Here is a 22897-nt window from a genome sequence, read left to right on the forward strand (position 1 = left end):
CGCCCCATCCCAACACACACCTGCTTTAAGCACAAATTTAGGAGCACCCGAACTGCAGTCCCACTCAGGGTTTCTGGATATTTCTTGTCATTGTGCCTTCATAACTAGTCTAATATAGATCATACAAACTTTGCATCTTGCTTGATAGGTAGCAGTTGAGATCTGGAATAGGTGGAGTGACATCTCTGGCTCTGAGAGGAAGATAAATTGGAAGAGATCATTCTCATGTTTAACAGGTATGTCGTACAAAACTACAACTTTTTCCCTCTCTACAAGTCTTCCTGATCCTACTTAATGGAAATCCTGTCTTTCGGGCCGGAAACCGTAGTTTTACCTTGACTGTCTTATTTTGCTTGTACTGATTCACATTAGTAAATTCAGATATTTCTCCTTAAAAAATAGACCCAGACTTTGATCAATATTTCTGCTTCTGGTCTTAGCATCCTCGTCCAAGCCACTCTCTGCTCTCACTTTGGTTTTAGAATTTTGTTTTTCCTATTTCTGTTCTCCCTCTACTTCTAACTTGCATCAACATATCATCCTGAAGGATCCTGTTATAATATGTCTAGTATGTCCTAAAACATAAGTTATATCACTCCTCTATGTCGAACACTTTAATTGCTTCTCATTATACTCACAGTAAAAGCCAAGTTATTTTGTTGTTAATTTTGCAGATCTCTTCGTAATCTCTCACATAATTTTCCCCAGTTACTTCTCAACCCTCTTGTCCTATTCTTGATCGTCTAGCAGGTTCTATTCACAGGACTCTGTCCTTCACTTCCTCTTTCTGTTTTCACTGTGATGTCCCTTTTTTTTAATCCATCACAAATGTTGGTACCCATCAGTTTTCCTGCTGTATAGTTTCTCTTGAGAATACTTTTTTTTTTTGTCTAGAATGTATGTTCCATAATTCTGTTTTGTTTTCACGAATCACCATTTTCTAGAACAGTGCCTGGCACATAGTAGATATTCAATACCTATGTATGTCATCTTAGAACTTTTTTTTTGCAGTAGGTCGACAAAAACACAATTTGGCTTTCATGTGTGTAAAATAGCAAAGGAAGAGAAGTAAAACAATTTTCCTTACTAAGCAGATTGACTGATCATATATATGGCTCAATTCAACTTCTTGGGTAGTTAATAAATCACATTCTGATGAAAAAATCAATTTTTGAAAAAATGGCCTTTGTTTCCTTGAATATATGGCCTTACTTAGCATTTTAGAATCATCAAATCTTTCCCAAGTACAGAAAAAAATGAAATGTAATGCCTTTGGATTGCTTCTAGTTTCTACTCTTAATCATATTTGACCCACTTTTCATAGTACTTTTCTAGTTTTTATTGATTTTCCTCTCTCAGACACATTTGTCCCTGAGAACTTCAAATCAAACTTGGCTCTGGTATCCACAGCCTTCGGTGGCTTGCTTTGGTCCCACTGACACGGGTCTGAATTAATCTCTCTCTCCCACAGCCTGCATGCTGGTGTTATATCACAGCCTGGTCCATGCATAGGGAAACACCAATATTTATATATCCATGTGTTTGGAGCAGGAAATCAAAAGATTCTTTTGAAGTACATGCTAATATGTAAGTAGACTCTGCATTTATTGAAAATTGAAAAATTTTAACTATTATACCATTAAAGTTTCTGAAAACAAACAAACAACAACAACAAAAAACCAAAACACTTTTGCCTTTTTACCACCACACACACAGAAATAACAGATCAGGTCAACAAACAGTTCCACTGTTTGCTGACCTCATAAATTTTGATGGATATAAGAATTCTGAAGCTCTTGCTGTCTGCTTCTGCCAGCCAGCCTTCCTACTGTGCTGCATGAACTCCCTGCCCTGTGTCTGGGCACCAATTAACTCTCACTTACTGTGACTCTGACTTATAGTCTTCTAAGCCACTAAAAATAAAACATCAAATGAGAAAATGAAATGATAGCTTTGATATATAAGAGAAGAAAAGCATGTTTAAGTCCAATACTCTTTTGGATTAATTTGCAGCATAGAAACCTGGCTTCTAATCAATAGGTACTGTGTTAGGAATATAGTTATACATTTAAAGGCAAGAAACTTTATTTATTTACTTAATTTATTTTTTTTTAAATGGATCAAATTTTTTATTAATACACAATATTTTTTCATATTTATGAGATAGACTATGATATGTTGATTCAGGTATATAATGACTAAACCTCAAGATAGGTATAGTAGCCATTGCCTTAAACTTTTATCTTTTCTTTATGGTGAGTATCTTCAAAAAAATCCTCAATTCTAACTATTTGAGATTTGCTTATAACAATGATAGATGTTCTAAAGAATAAGTATGGTGCCAAGAGAGAAAAATAAGAGACAAATAAAAAGAACTTCCCTAAGAGAAATATAAATAACTAAGTTTACCGGTATTCTTCATTGGCCTTTTTAGTACATACTAATATTTTTCTTTCTCTTTGATTTTTATCAATTGAGAGAAAATAAACTCTGTTTTTAAAAGGGGACTAAAATTTAACAATTCTGAAAACTATGGAGCTTTTACACTTTTATGTGTCTGGTGACATTTGCCACTAAATCTTACCAGTGAACTGTTCATGGGGTAGGATTTATCTTCCTGACTGATGTGCTCTTGAAAGTGGAAAGGTTGCTCCTCATCAGTATTCAGAATATCCATGAGTGTACTGGCAATTTCACAAAAGCTTTACAGACAGACAGGCTGTACTTACCAAGAGCTTAGCAAAATGCTCTTGAAAGGATCTATATTTCAGTTAGGTTTCTGGGACTTTAAAAAAAGACAAAAATTTAAAATATATTCCATGAAACCATTACTAGAAATAGATCCATGGTACAATCAGTGCCAGTTTAGGAAGCTCTATCTCATGTGGTGAGCTTCTTGAGAAATGTATACTGAAAAATATCCCTTACCTAAATTCACTGTTTCTGACACATAGATGTGTCAGAAAATAGATAAAATTTACATTCCATTATCTAATCTAATAATGTTATATCCCTTTTCTAGTGTATTTAATTAAAATTGTATCTTTTAGAAATTTCCTCTGCTTTATTTTATAATTCAATACAGTATAAATTATATATGTGTGTTAAAATTTGGATAGTTTCTATGCCATGTATATATTGGGATAAAGTTTAGTATTCTCATGTGGCAACTAAAATATTTCTGGTATTTTTCTGGTCTACCAGTTTGCACACTATGTACAATTTTAGCATAAAAAATGCAAGTTTCTGTAAAATTGTGGTCTTACCTATGGTTAAGATAGAAGTTGTTACCTCAACTGAAGGAAATACAAACATGCATACACAAAAGCTCCTTTCTATTTTTAAAAATTTCCTGCAAAACAAATCTTAAATTAGACTTATATTAAGTAACAGATGGCAATATGAAGTCAATCCATCTGGGGCTAGACCTAGCAGAAATATTAAATGCCACAGTTAAGTAAGGTGCAGGTAAAGGTTTCTTCCCGTCTCTTCATATACTTTCCACCTGTTTACTCATCATTATCCTCATTGTACAGTTTCTTATAGCCTATTGACTTGTGAGTAATTTACTGCCCTGGATTTCATATTTTAGCAGCCTGTTGTTTCCATTTTAATGACTTAACAAGTCTCAAATTGCTTTAATTACTTTTCTCAAACCATCTCCCAATTTTCATTTTCTCTCCCCTACTTATATGTGACCAAAAATAGTGTTTGTATCTCATCTCCTTATTCTCTTTGTTCCTTCCAAAAATACTAATAAAATAGTTACTGAACAAGTCTTTACATTTACTAATGAGAATATTGGTCCATTCATGTGTCATAATTTTTCAATAGTATCTTTGAATATTTATACTTGTTTATAATTATCTAGGATAAGGGCTCTTAATTTATTATGGTCTTTGTTTTGAATTTTAATTTTAAATAAATAGCAATTGTGTATATTTACAAGTTTCAGTGTGATGTTTTGATATATGTTTACAGCTTTACTGAGGTATAAATAGTACACAATAAATCACCCATTATTTAAGCATTAAATTTTATGTTATAAATGTGTGTATACCCATGATAGTATCATAATAGACAAAAATAAGCTATCTATCACCCTTAAAATTTCTTTCATGTTTTAATGTTGCCCCCACTATCCATCCTTGTCACCTTAATCCCAGGCTAACATCTTCTTTCAGTTACTTTGGACTAGTTTACATTTTGTATGGAATCATAAAATATTTATTCTTATCATCTGATTTCATTAATTCATCATAATTATTTAGAGATTCATCTATGTTATTGTATATATCGATGGTTAGTTTCTTTTTTTGCTGAATAGTATTCCAATGTGTGAATGTACCAATAATTGCTGATCTATTTTTTATTCCTCTCTTGATGGATATTTGGGTAGTTTTGGCTAATATATATTACTTATGTCCAATTATTTTCACATGCATATGTTCTACTTTCATTCCTCTTGGATAAATATTTAGGAATAAAATAATATATACTTACATATTAAGAAAATAAAAAAATATTTTTCAAATATTGTATTTCATGAACAATGAATGAGGATAACCATTGCTCCTCATTTTTGCCAACGTGCAGTATCATTAGTCTTTTAGACATTCTTATACTCAGGTGAGAGTGTCTCTTTGTGATTTTGCCTTCCATTTCCTTAATGGCTAAGCAAGTTGAACATTTTTATGTGTTTACCAGTTGTATGGTTTTGATGGTAAAGTGTTGGTTTAAATCCATTGGCTTTTATCTATTTTGTTTTGTTTTGTTTTTATTGGATTTTTTGCTTGCTTATTGATTTTTTTTCTTTATACTGGACACAGGCTCTTTATGAGATATATGCCTTGCAAATATTTATATGGCTCTTTAGCTTTTATTTTGTTCACTTAACTGTGCCTTTTGAAGAGAACAGTTCTTCATTTTGGTGAAGTACAATTCATCAAATTCTGTATAGTTTAGCTGGGGTCAAATCTAAGACAAGGTCTGTTTTCCTCTAAAGCTTAATAGCTCCAGATTTTATATTTAGGTTATTGGTCCATTTGAATAGAGGTTCATTTTTTTCATATAAAAACTCAAAATTTCCAGCACCATCTGTTGGAATATCTGTCCTTTCACTACATTGAATTACACTTTGCACTTTGTTCAGAGTGAGTTAATCAGACACATGAAGGTTTCTTACTTATCAATCTATATGCCTTTTAATTCATCTTATTGCCTGATTGCCTGACTAGAAGAATCCTTAGTATAATCTTGAATGGGAAAAGTGAAATCAGCCATCTTTGCCTTGTTTCTAACATAGAGAGAAAGTACTATTTTTTAATGAAATATGAAAACCATTTTCATAGATAGATCCCTTTTATCAGGAATAGGATTATCAGTTCCCTCTTATTCCCTTCTATTCCCAGTCTACCAACCATTTTACCAGAAATGGATGTTGGATTTTTGCAAATGTTTTTTCTACATTGACTTATATAATTTTCATTTTTTATTCAGTTAATATGATTGATCATTTTGATACGTTTTGAATGCTTAACCAAACTTGACTTTCTGACATACACTTCAGTTATCATGCATATTTCATTTAATATAACTATTTATAAAATTTATTGATTTCTCATACTGTTGTACTGCTTCATCCACCCCATACCCTCCATATACCTTGATTTTTATTGTATCATAGTATATTCTATTGCATAAAAATGGTCAACAAAGAAGATAATTTGATTTGATTTGTTTTCTCTTAAAGGTCAGCTTTTGATGTGTTTGTTATGGTTTTGATCTGGAATGTCCCCCAAAAGCTGTGTTGAAGGCTTGGTCTACAATGCAACAATGTTCAGATGTGGAACTTTAGGAAGAAATTAGACCATGAAGGTCTTAATCTCATCAGTGGGTTAATCTATTTGGTGAATTAATCATTTGAATGGATTACTGGGAGGAGATAGAAATTGTAGGTGAGGCTGGGGGCGTGATTAGAGGTAGTAGTTCAATTGGGTATGACCTTGGGGACTATATCTTGTCCCTAGTCCCTTCCACTCTTTCTCTCTGTGGCTGCCATGAGCTGAGAAGATTTCCTCTGCCACACTCTTCTGCCGTGATGGTCTCCTTCACCTCAGGTCCGCAGCAATAGAGACAGCTAATCATGAACTGAAACCTCTGAATCTATGAGCCAAAATAAATCTTTCCTTCTGTAATTTTTTCCTCAGGTAGTTTTACCAGTGATGAAAAACTAACACCCAGCAATGTATGTTTTAAGCAAACCCTTTTTTAGTTCTAAGCCAGAGTTGTCTGAGCTGCAACAAGTTCAAATACAATATAGTTTATTTTTGTTATAGTGTGTTTATCTAGAAATTGAGAAGCTGTAAATTTCAGTATGCCCTATCTCAAATGAATAATTAAACAGTTGAAGAATTATTTGGATACAAATCTGCAATGGCACATATTAGAAAAGGATTTAAAGTCAGTCATCATTTATGGATTTCTGAAATACATTATATCAAATCATGGACAATGTAATGGGAATAATTAAAATATCTAAATACTGCCAAAATTTAAATGTTTCTTAAAAACATATGCATGCAAGTTTCAAATTGAACTGATGATGTCTTGAGGTTACTTATATTTCAAAGATCTGTGATGCCATGAGTTAGGGAAAAGAGGAACTACAATCTTACATTAATATAATGGAAATTCTACTGTTTTTCCACATTAGAAAGATGATAATAAGATAATAGTTATAAAGGAATTGTTCTATTGCATCAATATTTTCATGATTTTCTTAGGCATAATTTTGCATGGAATTTGATTTATATTAGATTTGTAGTTACTGGGCTTTTGCAATTTATATAGCCAGGACCAATACTGCTTTAATAAGGAAACAGCTTTTTACTTAATAAATGGTCCATCCTTAATGCCTGTGATTGTTTAATTTCCTTTATTTCATTTTCCTTAATTTAATTTTGCTACTTTTTCACATTCAAACACAGAGTATCACATGAAATACTACCCAGAGTCCAAAGAGATACCATGTGAAATTCACTGGATAAAGCAATATGAAATCTAAGAGTCGTGCATGAATTCCCTTTAGAAACTAAAGGAAGGTGAATTAGTCCTGAAAATGGAGTATAAAACATCAAATGAGACAATGAGGAGTTCTCTGTTCTTTATATCCAAGAATAAAAATAATAAAAAGATAAAATCTCTTATTATTTAAAAATTTTCTCTATACCAATGATGAAGACATTTTATCTTGTAACTTTACATGTAGTGCTAGGTACAGATGTTTGAACCTCTATAGTGAATAAATGAAAAAAAATTCTAAGGACATTGTTGATCATCTTCTGGTCTTCCATATTAATTTAGAGTCTCTTATTCATCATTTAGTTATATAGCTGGCTTATACTTGGAACAAGACTTAGGAAATTTCTATTATATTATGTATTTTCCAGGAAATAATTTAATCAGTGTGTAACCAAAATAACAGTATGTTAGGTATAGATTTGTAATTAGTGATGTTTAAGTATTTGGATTATTTAAAGAAAAATTATCCTTGGCACTTGTTACAGAGGAACTATGGAGAAAGGCTTAAAGACTAGTGCAATGGGGTTTGTATTGGGGGAAACATTGGGTTTGGATCTGTTGGGGAAAATGGGAATATGTAGTCAGGTAACTGGGTAAAGATCAGTGAAAGGAATCAAGAAACCTCAGGGGAAAGGGGGATTCGGGGTAAACCAACCCAACAGGATTCTAGCTGAAGGTCATACAGTGTGATCCATCATCACTGGGGACAGGAAGGTGGAAGAACCAAGTCAGTTATGAAGAGTGATCAGATATCATAGATGGGAGATGCTGACTGGCCAAGTGATTTAACAGGATTCTCTCTAAAATTATACAATGCAGAGATGCACATGGAAGTCCAAAAGTCATCACTTAAGTGGGAAGGGAGTTCACACGAATATGGGAAGAGTTTGGTCAATGAGAGAATCTTTGTCATGTTATAAAACAAATAAAGCCATATAAAATTTGCATTGCCCTTAGAAAAATCTATAAAAAACCAACAAAACAAAAAAATAAAAAACCCTTATGTTAGTCCTATAATCAAAATGGGATTTTCAATAAACATCTGAATATTTTTATATCATTTAATCAAGTACTCTATATCTTATGCATTTCATATTTACCTGTAGAAAATCCAGTTTCTCTATTTTATTGGAAAGGTGGTATTTAGAGATAATAATGAAGGTTGACTCAGGCTAGCTTGTTTACTGTCCTGAGCGAGAGGGAAGAATGTTCATACTCCCTGGGGATTATTTACGGAAGAAGGTGGGGGAATTCTACGAAGTTTTTTACAGCTTTATTTTGTACATTTGGGTATTTCATATTTGAATATAGACTAAATTACATCAGAGCGTAACACAATAATATCATGAAACATAATGAATATACAAAGCATCACTTGGTAAATTGCTCTCTTTCCCTGCCGGCTTGTCTTCTGTACCTCCACTAAAATTATTTTTATAAGACAATAAAAAGACTCCACACAAAGTGTTAGTATCACAGCAGACAACATAATCACCAAAACTATTTGATAAGACACTAAAAAGATTCAAAGGGTCAGTACCATGCAGACAAAAGAATTTATTTCCTACTCATATTTACATGTGTGGCTTACTAAGAGCCTGACTCTGGGTAAAATACTGAATTTTCTCATGTGGAAAATAGGCTAGTACATCCATCTTTAAGGACTTTTTTCAGGAATGAAATATTTTATATAAAACACTCAGTATGAGTACTGATATATAATAGGTACTCTAAAGATCCCAGCTTTTAATGCAAGTGCTTTGCATAATAAGTTTAATGAATAAAGATGTAAATGAGGAATTCAGAAATAAAAAAGAGAAAGGAAAATTTCAGTTTGAAAAGATAGCAAAGTTTCTGTGTCTGAGAATAAAAATTAACTATGGGATTCCTGACAACTCAAACAAAAGGGAGCCAAGATGTATTATAACCATCCTCATTATACAAATAGGGAAACATGCCTGTTTACCAGAAGAAAGATAATGATTTTTGATATCTTATTCTGAAAAACAAATCTCACTCAAGATTTTATATTATGGATATTGAGTTGCATAATGGGTAGTTTTATTTTGAACACAGAAGAAGAGCTATTGGCAGGAAGGGAAGAATAGAAGTTCATTGGATTAGACAAAGGGGGAGGGAGGAGTGATGGGAATGGGGAAGACAGTAGAATGAATTGGACAGAACTTTCCTATGTTCATATATGAATACACAACCAGTGTACCTCCACATCATGTACAACCACAGAATAGGACCTTAATTAGAATAAGTTATGCTCCATGTATGTATATGATGTCAAAATACATTTTACTGCCATATATATCTAAAAAGAAAAAAAAAAGTAGAGCTATTGACCTGTTCTGGTAGGATAATGTCATTTAGAGTTGAAGACATGACATGACAGAGTAGGTGATGCCATGAAAAGCCCAGTTTCAAGCACAAAGACTAACTGAGCATGTAAGTCGGAGCTATTTTACCTGGAGAAGCACAGCTGTGAGACTTCCTTACAGGATACTCTTAAATTTATCTGATTATCGGCATCCCCTGAGAATCATTAGAAAGTAAAATTCCCAGGCCCATCACTGATTCTGATTTTGTAGTGAATGGCCTTTTTATAATTTTGCCAGTTGGGGCTGAGAGTTAAATAAATGTGGAGCTGAAATTTTCTTAGATTTCATGCCAAGGCATTATTTCTATTAGTGAAGCTTTTGTTAAGCATTAACAACGAGACATAGAATCTGATTTTCCGATAGTTTACATCCTACATTGATGATTTGGGAAACCTTGTTATGTTGTGGGACTCCATGGCCACAATCAGTGTTTATTCTCCATTCTGATAGCGGAGCAGCTGGGATCCTATTTCCTCATGGATTTCATCTGCCTATGGCAGTGGACCTCCTCAGTAATGTAGGCAAAAACAAGTTTCTTCTCACAAAGGAGCTCTAGACCTGCTTCAAACCATGGACAAATGATTGATTCAGACCTCTAAATTGTACCTCTCAGAATATGGCAGAAATTGTTCTGCTTTAGAAAATAATCAAGGCAGGTGTTGCATGTAAGCTGCCAATCACCATGAAAATAGAAACCCCAGTAATGCCTCTGTGGAGTGTTTGATTCCATACTTCAGCTTCTCCTCAGGAGCCTGCCAGGATGAATTAGATGCTACATGTACTCCTAGTTAACCAAAGGAGTTAGGGGTAATTCAGGTTTTACCATGTGTGACAGAAGCAAGTTGGATAATTTCCTTCTTCTTAATGCTGAAGTATTGTAGGAATTTATAGTTTATTTAAGGAATCAATATTGATTCCTTACAGAGTGAGGCTACACAGAGTCTTATTTTCACAATTGATAGCAGAAAAAAAAGGAAAGACTGTAGAGTTGGTGAATAGAATAAGTTTGACTTTTAATTGGGAAGATTAGGGGTCAATAAATTGTTTGCTTACTTGTATGTGTCAAATATAAATGCACACATTATGTTATATAAATAGTGTTTTTTAAAAATAGTGTTTACATACTAGTCTTGTGGCAAAGTTAAATGTAATTCTTTATTATGGTTTACTGTGCTATTTGGCCATCAGAGACTTCCTTGTTTTGTACTTCAAATATCTGAGTTTGAGACCCCAAACTGAAAATCAGTGGAATATTTTGCATTTTATTGACATTCAATTCTCCTCTTCAAGGTCCTTCTAATTAAAGCATCCCCGAGAAGTCACAGGCTTTGGTTGTCAGTATGCTTAGTTTATTTTCAGGGTCACATCATTATGTATCTGAAAGGGCATGGTTATTTTGAAAACTTGGTGGAGTGGAAAGAGCATGGACTTCATTTCAGTGTCAGATTGAACTGGATTGAAATCCTTATGCTGACACTTACCAGCCGAGTATCATTTCACAAGTTGCTCTGGGTCTAGGTCCTTCGTCTCAAACTTGAGGAAAATAACACAGATCTTTGTGGTGTTAGTGAATACTAAACAGAGTAAGGTGTGTAAAATGCTTACACTATGATTAGTGATTAATTCAGTTAGTTCTCTTTCCTCAGGTAATGTTTCCCTTCATGGAAAAATTTCGGTAGCATCTCTAGAGGGAATTTCAATTCAGACAATATTAAAATCTTATTTGGTACTTGTCTAAATTTCTATATAGCTTTCCCCACTTATAGCATATATGACTTTCAGAATGATATGTTAGTATTTTAGGCAATTTCTTCTGATTAATCAGAATATAAAAGCATTTTATTAAAACTAACTTGTTACTAACCCAATTTGTTGAAGTTATCTGCAGGCTGGATTATTGCTGCCCTAAATGTTTGGAGTTCCATATCTTATCATCTGTAGAGCCATAAATGAAACTTTTTGTCCTCGTCTTTCCCTCATACTTGACCATAGAACCAAGGAACAAGATCATCTCAGATGACTGCCTATCTGTAGACAAAATAATGAAAACTCCTAGCCTGGTTCAGTGGCATGTGTCTTTACTTCCAGCTACTTGGGAAGCCAAGGCAAGAGGATTGCTTGAGCCCCGGAGTTCCAGGTCAGGCTGGATCAAAGCAGACAGTGAGACCCCCATCTCAAAAAGAAAAATGAAAAGAAAAAATCTCCTAATATATGTCTTTAGTCGTGATCTTAGAATTTTATAATATTCATATAAGCATTAATAAGTATTTATTATGAATATGAAAGCAAAATGGATTATTTAAAAGAACAGGAAAAGAAAATATTAAATTTTAAGTTTAGGTAATACCAGACTATTACTACCACTTCTACCTATTCATTATTTGCTCAGTCAGTCATCCAGGGAATAAAAATTTTAAAAGGAAACCAAGCAATCACCCACAATATTTTCAGAGAAATTTTAATCAATTGTGTAAATTGCTTATAACCACTAATGGAAGTGGTTTACAAAATTCCAATTAAATGGTCAGCTAATTTTTTAAAAAATAAATTCATTTTTGAAAACAAATGGTTACTCAGAATTTAGTATTATAAGTGGTATTAAAAGTTTTCTTAGCTAACTTTATAGTTTTAGATGTGTTATATAATTTTATACCTAGGAAGAAGTAAATAAGAATTCTTTGTAAATGAAATGCTATGGATGATACATGACATCCCAGGGTTTTAGTGGTCTAAGGAGAGCTACATATAGAAATAGCAATAATAATCTTCTTCTCATGCTCTACCTCCCTACTCTGTTTTGAGTCACCTCTCTTATATCAGAGAAGACATTCGGCATTTGTTTTTTAGGGATTGGCTAACTTTGCTTAGCATAATCTGCTCTAATGCCATCCATTTTCCTGCAAATGCCATGATTTTGTTTTTTTTTTTAGTGCTGAGTAATATTTCATTGTGTGTATATGCCACATTTTTTTTTATCCATTCATCTATTGAAAGGTTGGTTCCACAGTATAGCTATTGTGAATTGCACTGCTATGAACATTGATGTAGCTGTGTCCTGGTAGCATGCTCTTTTTAGGTCTTTTGGGTATAGTCCGAGAGGGGGAATAGCTTGGTCAAATGATGGTTCCATTCCCAGCTTTCCAAGGAATCTCCATACTGCCCTCCAAATTGGCTGCACCAATTTGCAGTCCCACCAGCAATGTACAAGTGTACCTTTTCCCCCACATCCTCGCCAGCACTTGTTATTGTTTGACTTCATAATGGCTTCCATTCTTACTGGAGTGAGAGGGTATCTTAGAGTGGTTTAATTTGCATTTCTCTGATAGCTAGAGATGGTGAGCATTTTCTTGTGTAATTGTTGATTGATTGTATATCCTCCTCTGAGAAGTATCTGTTCAGATCCTTGGCCCATTTGTTGATTGGGTTATTTGTTTTTTTGTTGCTTAACTTTTTGAGTTCTTTGTATATTCTGTCAAAAATGTTCAGCAGAGGCTGGGAGCTGTGGCAAAATTATACAATGTACAAAACACAATTCCAGCAATTTGGGAGGCTGAGGTGATAGACCCAGCCAGATTTTCTCTTAAAATTGGGAGCCATCTTGCCACTAAGCCATGAAAAAATAATTTCGATTTTACTATAAATTACTGCAAATTCTGAACTAGCTTGGAATGCTTGCCCATGCCTTGAACTCACCCATGCCTGGTTCTCTCTGACCAGATAGCAGCCCTCTCTGAAACTTTAGTGCCACTTCATAAATCTTGGCCTTCCCTAGCCAGATAATGACCCTCTCTGAGTCTCTAATGACCTTGATAAATTCTGATGTTGGGGCCAACAAAAATGTAAACTAGCCTTTGTGTTATGCTCCTCAGAGTTTTGTTATCTGTAACCCCACTTTGTGTAACTTTCTGTGCTATAAAGTTGGGCTGCAAGAAAGCTGCAGTGCTGTCTTGTTCCTGTGGTTTTTGTTGGGAGAGACAGCCTGGACTGTCAAAATAATAAGCTTGCTTTAATTTGATTTTAATTGGAATCAGTGGTATTTTCTTGTGTCCTGGTCTAACAAGGCAGGAGGATTGCAAGTTCAAAGCCAGCCTCAGCAATGGTGAGGAGCTAAGTAACTCAGGGAGATCCTCTCTCTAAGTAAAATACAAAATAGGGCTGGGGATGTGGCTCAGTGGTCAAGTGTCCCTGAGTTCAATCCTCAGTCCCCCCCCCCACAAAAAAAAATGTTCAGCAGATGACAAGTGAAGAGGAGACTATTAGATTTTTTTTTTCAGGAAGTCCAACAGATTGCCAGGAATACTTTGTCATCACCATAATTCTCTCCTGATCACTTGGAGGGTGCTAAGCATTTGGCTTGGGGAGTTATATGGACAGATACTGAATAAAGGAAAAGAAAGAAGCCAGACAGTATACCTTGTCAGAAATTGGCATTTAATTTGCACAAAATTTAGAAGGTTCAGGAAAAACTTCAGTTTTCAATATCAGATTTTTAGTTTTTATGAACAAAAGCCTGTTTTTGGTGTACATATTAATTTCCTATTCCTGCACAACAAATAACTAAAAATTTGGCCACTTAAAGAAAATACCTATTTATCAGCTCATTTAGGGCTGAAGTCTTGATATGGTGTAACTGGGTTCTTGCTCTTCTCACAGGCTGAAACCAATGTTGGTTTTCCTGTGGTATCCTTAGCTCAAGGTCCTTTTCAAATTTCACTGATTATGAGTAGATTTCAAAGAATAGCCATATATCACTTAGTGATGAGAACATGTGCTGAGAAATGTGATGTTAGATGATTATGTCATTGTGCAAAATCATACAATGTATAAAACACAAACTATGAAGCCTAGGGTGTAAGTAGGTGCTGCAGTCTGGCTGGTCACAAAATCACGAGCCACTCACAGCCTTGTAGATTCCAACAGCAATTCTTTATTCTCGAGCTCTCACCGGCACTCTACATGAATGTTCTGGGAAAATCCACACCCTCCACCGGGCTCTGTGTACCAAATAATCCCTGAATCCTGCGAGAACTCAACAGGAACTCAAGAAGTGGGCGCCTGAGGCAGCAAGATACGCCCTATTCCCAGCAGGATCCACCCTAAACCCGGATCCACCCTAAACCCAGATCTGCCCTAATCCCTGAGCAAGGTCACCTTTCAAATCAAAACTCTCAAACATTCATGCAATGTCACTGCAAATGACCTGGGTCCAAGGCAAGCCCATTTCCACAATGGAGAGTCCTTCCTCTAAGCAACATTGGGTAGGCTGACAAGGAAATTGCCATGCGTCATTCCTACTTGGTTATGGCTCTCAGCATCGAGTTTGAGAATAAAGAATTGCTGTTGGAATCTACAAAGCTGTGAGTGGCTCGTGATTTTGTGCCCAGCCAGACTGCAGCATTTGGCAGCCCATATGGGGAACATCTGAAGCATGGAGGTAAGTGAAATTGCTTGCCCCTGAGTGAAGGCGAGAGAATGGGTGACCATTTCAAAAAACAATGTGTTCTTGTTTTGATTTATTTTGTTTTTGTTTCAAGCTGCCTATCCCTAGAACTTTCTCAGGCAAACTAGGAAAAATGGTTGGCTCAAGGTTTGAAGTTTGTCAGCCCTGACGAAGAGAAAATTGATACAATGATTTTTTATTCCATTTTTATTTCATTCAGTTTTGGTTTTGTTTTATGTTATCTTATTGGGTTGCGTTATCTTTATAGTAGATTAGAAATTAGTAAAAAACAAACTGAGAGTGTTAAGTAAATTGTTAGAGATTCAGACCATGGAGAAAGACATTTTAGATCAAGCAAAAGAGAGAAGGTCTCTCAAGCTAGTCAGACAGAGGAAGAAAATTTAAAGGAAAAGGGGCTATTAGGAAAAAGGTTACAACAGGAGGCTGCTACTAACTCCGTTCTATCACCAGAGGGCACAATTCAACCAACAGCTCCACCTATGGAGACAGCTGAGTGGCCCTCAACCCCCGTAGTTGATAAATGGGATCCTGAGACAGGACCTCAAAGAATAGCATGCCCTGTACTTGAGCAGGCAGGAGGGCAGCGAATTCACCGTGCTTTAGATTTCAAAACAGTGAAGCAGTTAAAGGAGGCTGTAACAACCTATGATCCCCAAGCACCCTTCACGGTAAGCATGGTCGAATCCATTACCAACTTGGACATGATGCCAGCAGATTGGGCTACAATGTGTAAATCTGTGCTAAATGGAGGACAATATTTGTTATGGAAGGTTGCCAATGAGGAATTTTGCACGGAGACAGCTAGGCAAAATGCAACAGCCGGTTACCCTCAAAGAAATCTAGATATGCTGTTAGGAAAATGACCTTATGAGGGTCAACGGCAACAAATTGAACATGATCCTGCTATATATGCACAAATTGCTGCAGACGCAGTTAGGACATGGAAGACTTTACAAGGACATGGAGATTTACAAGGTGAGCTATTTAAGGTAATACAGAGAGCTAATGAACCTTATGCTGAATTTGTAGATAGGCTTATTCAAACAGCTGCCAGAATTTTTGGGGATACAGAACAAGCAATGCCATTAATAAAACAACTGACTTAAGAGCAAGCAAATCGTTGCTGCAGAGAGGTTATTAGATCATGGAAACATTAAGATTTAAACACATATATTAAATTATGTAGAGACATTAATGAACAAGGGCAAATCTTGGCAGTTGCAGTACAACAGGCTTTAGATGCCAGGCCAAAAACATGCTACAATTGTGAACAAACAGGACATTTTAAAAGGAATTGCCCCACAGAAAAAGGGTTTAACAAAACTAGGTATCAAAAGAATAGAATACTAGGTATTTGCCCACGATGCCATAGAGGGAGACATTGGGCTAATGAATGCCATTCTCAGACCACCATAGAGGGTACTCCCTTATCAAAAAATGGACAAGGACCAGGTATTACCCACCATATTGTGGAGAAAGGCATCAGGTTCCATTGCCAAAAAATGGACTGGGGGGCTCAATGCTCCGGGGCCCACAACCACAAATATACGGGGCAGTGGAGGAACCCAGCAACACCATTAGGGTAGTGCCCAGGACACATTGTCCATTAAATCCCTCATCAGACAAACCAGGGGTAGCGCAGGGTTGGACATCTGCGCCTCTGCCAGAGCAATACTAACTCCAGAGATGGGAGTTCAAATCATTCCCACAGGAGTAAAAAGGACCTCTTCCCCAAGGAACAGTAGGCTTATTATTGGGACATAGTTCTTCTACACTAAAAGGACTTATGATAATTCCTGGGGTAATTGATCCCGATTATGTAGGTGAAATAAAAATTATAGCTAGTTCTCCAAGAGGTATATCAGTAATTTCACCAGGAGATAGAATAGCACAGTTGTTAATAATACCTAGCCTACATGATAAATTTTCCAGTCATAGTGTAGAAAGAGGTTCCAGGGGATTAGGCTCCACAGGTGTAGATTGGGCTATGCTGTCTTTAAATTTAGATTCTCTCCCAATGCTAAAACTAAATATTCAAGGACATGAGTTTAATGGGCTACTGGACACAGGTGCTGACCTTAGCATCATATCTCGTCAAGAATGGCCAAAACATTGGCAATTACAAAAAGCCACTCAAACACTTTGAGGCCTAGGAGTGGCGACTAATCCCCATAGAAGTGCAATGCTATTAGATTGGAAGGATCCTGAAGGATGTGAAGGAACTATACAGCCATATGTATTGGATCATCTTCCTATAAATTTATGGGGACGAGATGTCCTAGATCAATTAGGTTTTTTTCCCCCCCCCATGGTACTAGTTTTTTTTTTTATTGGTTGTTCAAAACATTACAAAGCTCTTGACATATCACATTTCATACATTAGATTCAAGTGGGTTATGAACTCCCATTTTTACCCCAAATACAGATTGCAGAATCACATCAGTTACACATCCACATTTTTACATAATGCCATATTAGTAACTGTTGTATTCTGCTACCTTTCTGATCAATTAGGTTTGACGTTAACAAATAACATCAATCCTAATGCACCCACTACTAGGGCTAGAAAAGGTTTTAGGAAAGAAAAAAGATTAGGAGAACAAGAACAAGGTATAGCAGCACCAATTCAAATAGATCAAGGAATAAATAGACATGGATTGGGTTTTCAGAAGGGGCCACTGAGACAATAAAAATTACTTGGAAATCAGAAAGACCAGTATGGGTCCCTCAGTGGCCCCTGACTAAAGAAAAGATACAAGTAGCCCATGACCTGGTGAAACAACAATTAGCAGAAGGATATGTACAACCTTCCATATCTCTCATAATACTCCCATTTTTGTCATCAAAAAGAAATCTGATAAATGGAGATTATTGCAAGATTTAAGAGCCATTAATAATGAGATGGTTATTATGGGACCTGCTCAATTCCTCAATTGTCTGCTTTGCCAAAAACCTGGTATGTTTTAGCTATAGATATTAAAGATTGTTTTTTTTTTTCAATTCCAATTCATTCTGAGGATAGTCCACGTTTTGCATTTACTATCCCTGCACTGAATCATGAAGAGATATGAATGGAAAGCACTCCCTCAAGGGATGGCAAACAGCCCAACTATGTGTCAAATTTATGTTAACAAAGCAATCCAGTCACTTAGAAATCAAAATCCTGAACTACAAATATTTCACTATATGGATGATGTATTATTAGCAGATAAAGATTAAAAAAAATTGCTGGAATGTTATGCCACACTTACAAACTTATTAAAAAAATTATAATCTAGAGATAGCAATAGATAAAGTACAATTAAATTTTCCAATTAATTATTTAGGAGTTCTATTATCCTCAACCATGGTCCGTCCACCAAAAATTCAAATACGAGTAGATCAACTCAAATCACTTAACGACTTTCAAAAGTTATTGGGAGACATAAATTGGATAAGGCCTTATCTAGGCATACCAACAGGAGAGTTGGGACCTTTATTTGATATTCTAAAAGGTCCATCAGATCCAAATTCTCCCCGCATGTTAACTCCTAAAGCAAGAAAGGCATTAAAAATCATTGAAACATATATGGAAAATATGCATTTGGATAGAATTGATATAAGTTTGCCTTTATTATTTATTGTACTACCAACAAAAAATATTCCTACAGGAGTATTTTGGCAAGAAGGTCCATTATTGTGGATACATTTATCTTATTCTCCTAACACTATTCTTACTAGGTATCCTGAGGCTGTAGGACAATTAATACTCAAAGGAATAAAAGCAGCAAAGGGAGTGTTTGGAATTTCTCCCAATAAAATTATTACTCCATATACTATGGATCAAATTGATGAGTTAGCTAATGAGTTAAATACTTGGGCAATAATCATGTGTAAATCTAATGTTTCATTTGATAATCACTTACCATCTAATCCTTTGTTGTCTTTTTGGTCTAAGCATCCTGTAGTTTTTCCAAAAATGACAAGAAAAAACCCTATCATGAATGCTCCAAATATATTCACTGATGGTTCAAATAATAGTACAGCAGTGCTAGTTACCCCTGATCAAACTTTTACATTTTTAGTACCCAAACAATCAGCTCAAAAGGTAGAGCTTAATGCAGTTTTATAAGCTTTTGTGATGTTTAAAGATTTTATATTTAATTTATTTTCTGATAGTCAGTATATAGTTAATGCTATAGTATCCCTTGAAGATTCTGGTAGGATTTCCCCTTCCTCTACTGTTTTCTCTTTGTTTTCCACTATATAAAGTCTAATCTGGGACAGAAAAGATCCATTCTTTGTAGGACATATCAGAGCACATACAGTATTGCCTGGAGCCCTTAGTTTGGGCAATGATTTAGCAGATAAAACTACACATGACATACATATTTTCTCTACACTAGAAGAAGCTACAAATTTTCATAAAAGGTTCCATGTCAATGCTAATACTTTACAAAAGCGTTTTAAAATAACTAAGGAACAAGCCAGACATATAATAAAACAATGTCAAAATTGTGTGACCTTTTTACTACAAGTTAATCTTGGAGTCTACCCTAGAGGACTGATACCTAACCATATTTGGCAGATGGACGTCACACACTAGCCAGAATTTGGAAAATTAAAATATTTGCATGTTACATATGATACTTCTTCTGGATTTTTGATGGGCTCCCTTCATGCTGGAAAAAAACTAAAGATGTTATAGCTCATTGCTTACAAAATTTTGCCACTGTGGGCGTTCCAAAACAGTTAAAAACAGATAATGGTCCTAGTTATACTTCTACCTCTTTGAAACAATTTTGCTCATCATTTGGCATTACTCATATAACAGGAATCCCATACAATCCACAGGGACAAGGCATAGTTGAAAGAGCGCATCAAACTATTAAAACATACTCATTAAAGCAAAAAGAGGGAATTGGGAAGGGGTATATATCCCCCAAAGACAAACTTAAAATAACGCTTTTAACTCTAAACTTTTAAAATTTGGATTCATCAGGACTTAGTGCTGCGGAAAGACATATGTATCCAAAAAGTACATAAGCCTAAGGTACTTTGGGAAGATATTCTAACAGGGCAATGGAAAGGTTCTGACCCAGTGATTGTCTGGAGTCAGGGTTCTGTTTGTGTGTTTCCACAGGGAGAACAGCAGCCAATTTGGATTTCAGAGAGACTAACCAAAGCAATTTCTACAGACCAAAAAGAAGATGATTTGACTCATATCCATAACAGCTGATATCCAGAGCTTGGCTATTCTTACATCTGCGACAGTGATTAACCAGGATGCTTTTTTCAATATCTATTTTATTATTACCTTTTCCCACATCATAAAGTTCTATTTTATTTTTTGAGCTCCTACAAACCTAGGTTAATGTTTTTCTGATCAGTTTTATTTTTTGTCTGTGGAGTTTTTAAACATTGCAATGGAGATTTCACCTGTGTAGCTACAAGGCCTTTACTAAAGCTACAAGGCCTTTACTATTATCTTATGTGTTGTACGTTTGTGTGCACTCTTGTGTTTTGTGTTGTATGTCTGTATGTGCGTATGTCCATATTTCATATATGAGGAGCACTCATGAGAAAATGGATCCGAATTTTTTTTTATTCATGTGATTTAAATGCTTTAATTTAAATTAGGTAAACAGCTGTTAAGGATTGTTTTTAAAGGAGGTTAAGAGATCTGTTTGTTTACTTTCACCTTTCCTTTTCATTATATTTAATAATTATGTGCAGGATAATGTAAATTGTTCAAAAAATTGCTTTCTTAGTACCTATTGGAATGTTACATAATTTCTTTTTAGCATCATTGCCAGAATTCCTATCTTCATCCCAGTGCAGGTGAAGACAAAAATAAAACCAAACTACAGCTTCTATGATAGCTATCACAGTAAACTGTATAAACTGATGCATCAATGAATATAACTCAACAAGTAATGCTCAATCAAGGAGTCGATTTACTTTGGGATGAAATGGACATATTGATAGATTCCTCCACTTTGAACTGCTTGCAGAACTTGCCTGGACTATGTATCACTTGTATGCATTGTGAACTATCTGTTGGTGCAGCGAATTGTGGTAGTTCTGGCGTATCTTTGATGATGGTGTCACCAGTGATACAATTTTTCCAAAAGAGCCATCAATTGGCTTGGTTTCGTGGCATTTCTGTATCTTCCTCCCTTCTACTAGTGATGGTCTAAATTTGGGGGCCAAATTTTCAAACACAGACCACATTTCTATACATTTTATATTTTATAGGGTGCAATGTGGTGTTTTGACACGTTTACTGAGATTTTCATGTTACCTATTCCTAATTACAGCTTCCATGTACTAAACTGGAGACCATTATCATGTGAAGTAAGTGCAAAAGAGAAAGACAACTACTGTGTGATATCATTTATGTGTGAAATCTAAATAAAAAGATAAACTCCTAGATATAGAGGGTAGAATATTGTTATCAAAGGCTGCAGCTTGGGGAATGAAATCTTGTTTTTAAGTCTATCCTCAAGAATATGATCTATCCTTGACAATGTTTAATGGCACTTGAGAGGAATGTGTATTCTGCTGCTGTAGACAGAATATTTTGTACATGTCTCTTGGGCATATTTGGTCTAAAGTTAGTTCAAATTCAATATTTGTGTCTAGATGACCTATCCATTATTGAAAATGGGGTATTGACCTCTTCTGCTATTATTTTATTGCAGTCTATCTTTCCCTTCAGGTTTTTAACATTTACTTTTATACTTAGATGCTCTGATATTAGGTGCATGCATATTTATGATGGATATATCCTCTTGATTAATTGATCCCTTTCTTATATAATGATCTTTTTTGTGTTTTTCATACTTTTTTATTTCCTATTTTACCTAATATAAGTATAATGACTCACATTCTCTTTTTGTGTGAAATATCTTCTATCCCTTTCCTTCAAGCTACTTGTGTCCTTAAAGGTGGATTGAATCTCTTCAAAGCAGTACATAGATGGGGTCTTAGTTTTTTATCCACTTTGCCATATTGAGTTTTTGGAGAAGAATTTCATCCATTCATATTAAAGGTAGCTATTAATGGGAAAGAACTTACTACTGCTATTTTGTTAATTATTTTCTGGTTGTTTTATAAATCCTTTTTCCTCTCTTGATGATTTACTTGTTTGTTAATTTACTAATTAAATGACTTTCTGAGTGGTGGGTTTTGATTCCTTACTTTTTAATCTTTTGAACATCTACTACAGGTTTATGCTTGTGATTATCATGAAGCTTAAGTGAAATATTTTACAATAATATATTTTAAAATAATGACAACTTAACTTTGATCACATTAAAAACAAAAGCCCCTCTACGCTTTTCTACTTTTATGTTTTTGATATCATCTCACCTGTTTATGATGCAAATCCTTTAATAAATTATTGTAGCTTTTATTATCTTTAATAGCTTTTTTGCACTCTTCTCCCTTTTTATGACTTATATTACAAATATTTTAGTATTCCATTTTTACTTCTCTATATATTAAATATATATTTTGCATTATTTTTTAATGTTTCTCTGAGGATGACAAAATGCATTAACTATAATTGGTTTAAAATTAATGTCATTCTAGTTCATATTAAATATGTAAACCTTGTAATACTCTAGGTCCATTTCCTTCCTTCTGTCATCCTTATTTCTTTTTTTATATCTGTTTTCATGCATTAGGAGTCCACAGTACAGCATTATAATTTTTATTTTAAAGATATATAGGATTTTCAAGGAAATTAGGAGAAAAATATAATTATTTGTGTGCATGTGTGCAGACGTGTGTATGAATATTGTGTGGTTTGTGCACATATATGCATGTGTGCTCCATACACATTTATCTACTATCCATCTCCCCTCTTAGGCTACATCTCCAGGGCTCTTCATTCATGATCTTTGTCATGTCATTTTCTTCAGTGCAACATATTTTCTTCAGCATTTATTTTCATGCAGATCTGTGATAATAATGAATTATT

This window comes from Spermophilus citellus (assembly GCF_964194105.1).
Source record: "Spermophilus citellus genome assembly, chromosome: 10".
Classification (NCBI taxonomy): domain Eukaryota; kingdom Metazoa; phylum Chordata; class Mammalia; order Rodentia; family Sciuridae; genus Spermophilus; species Spermophilus citellus.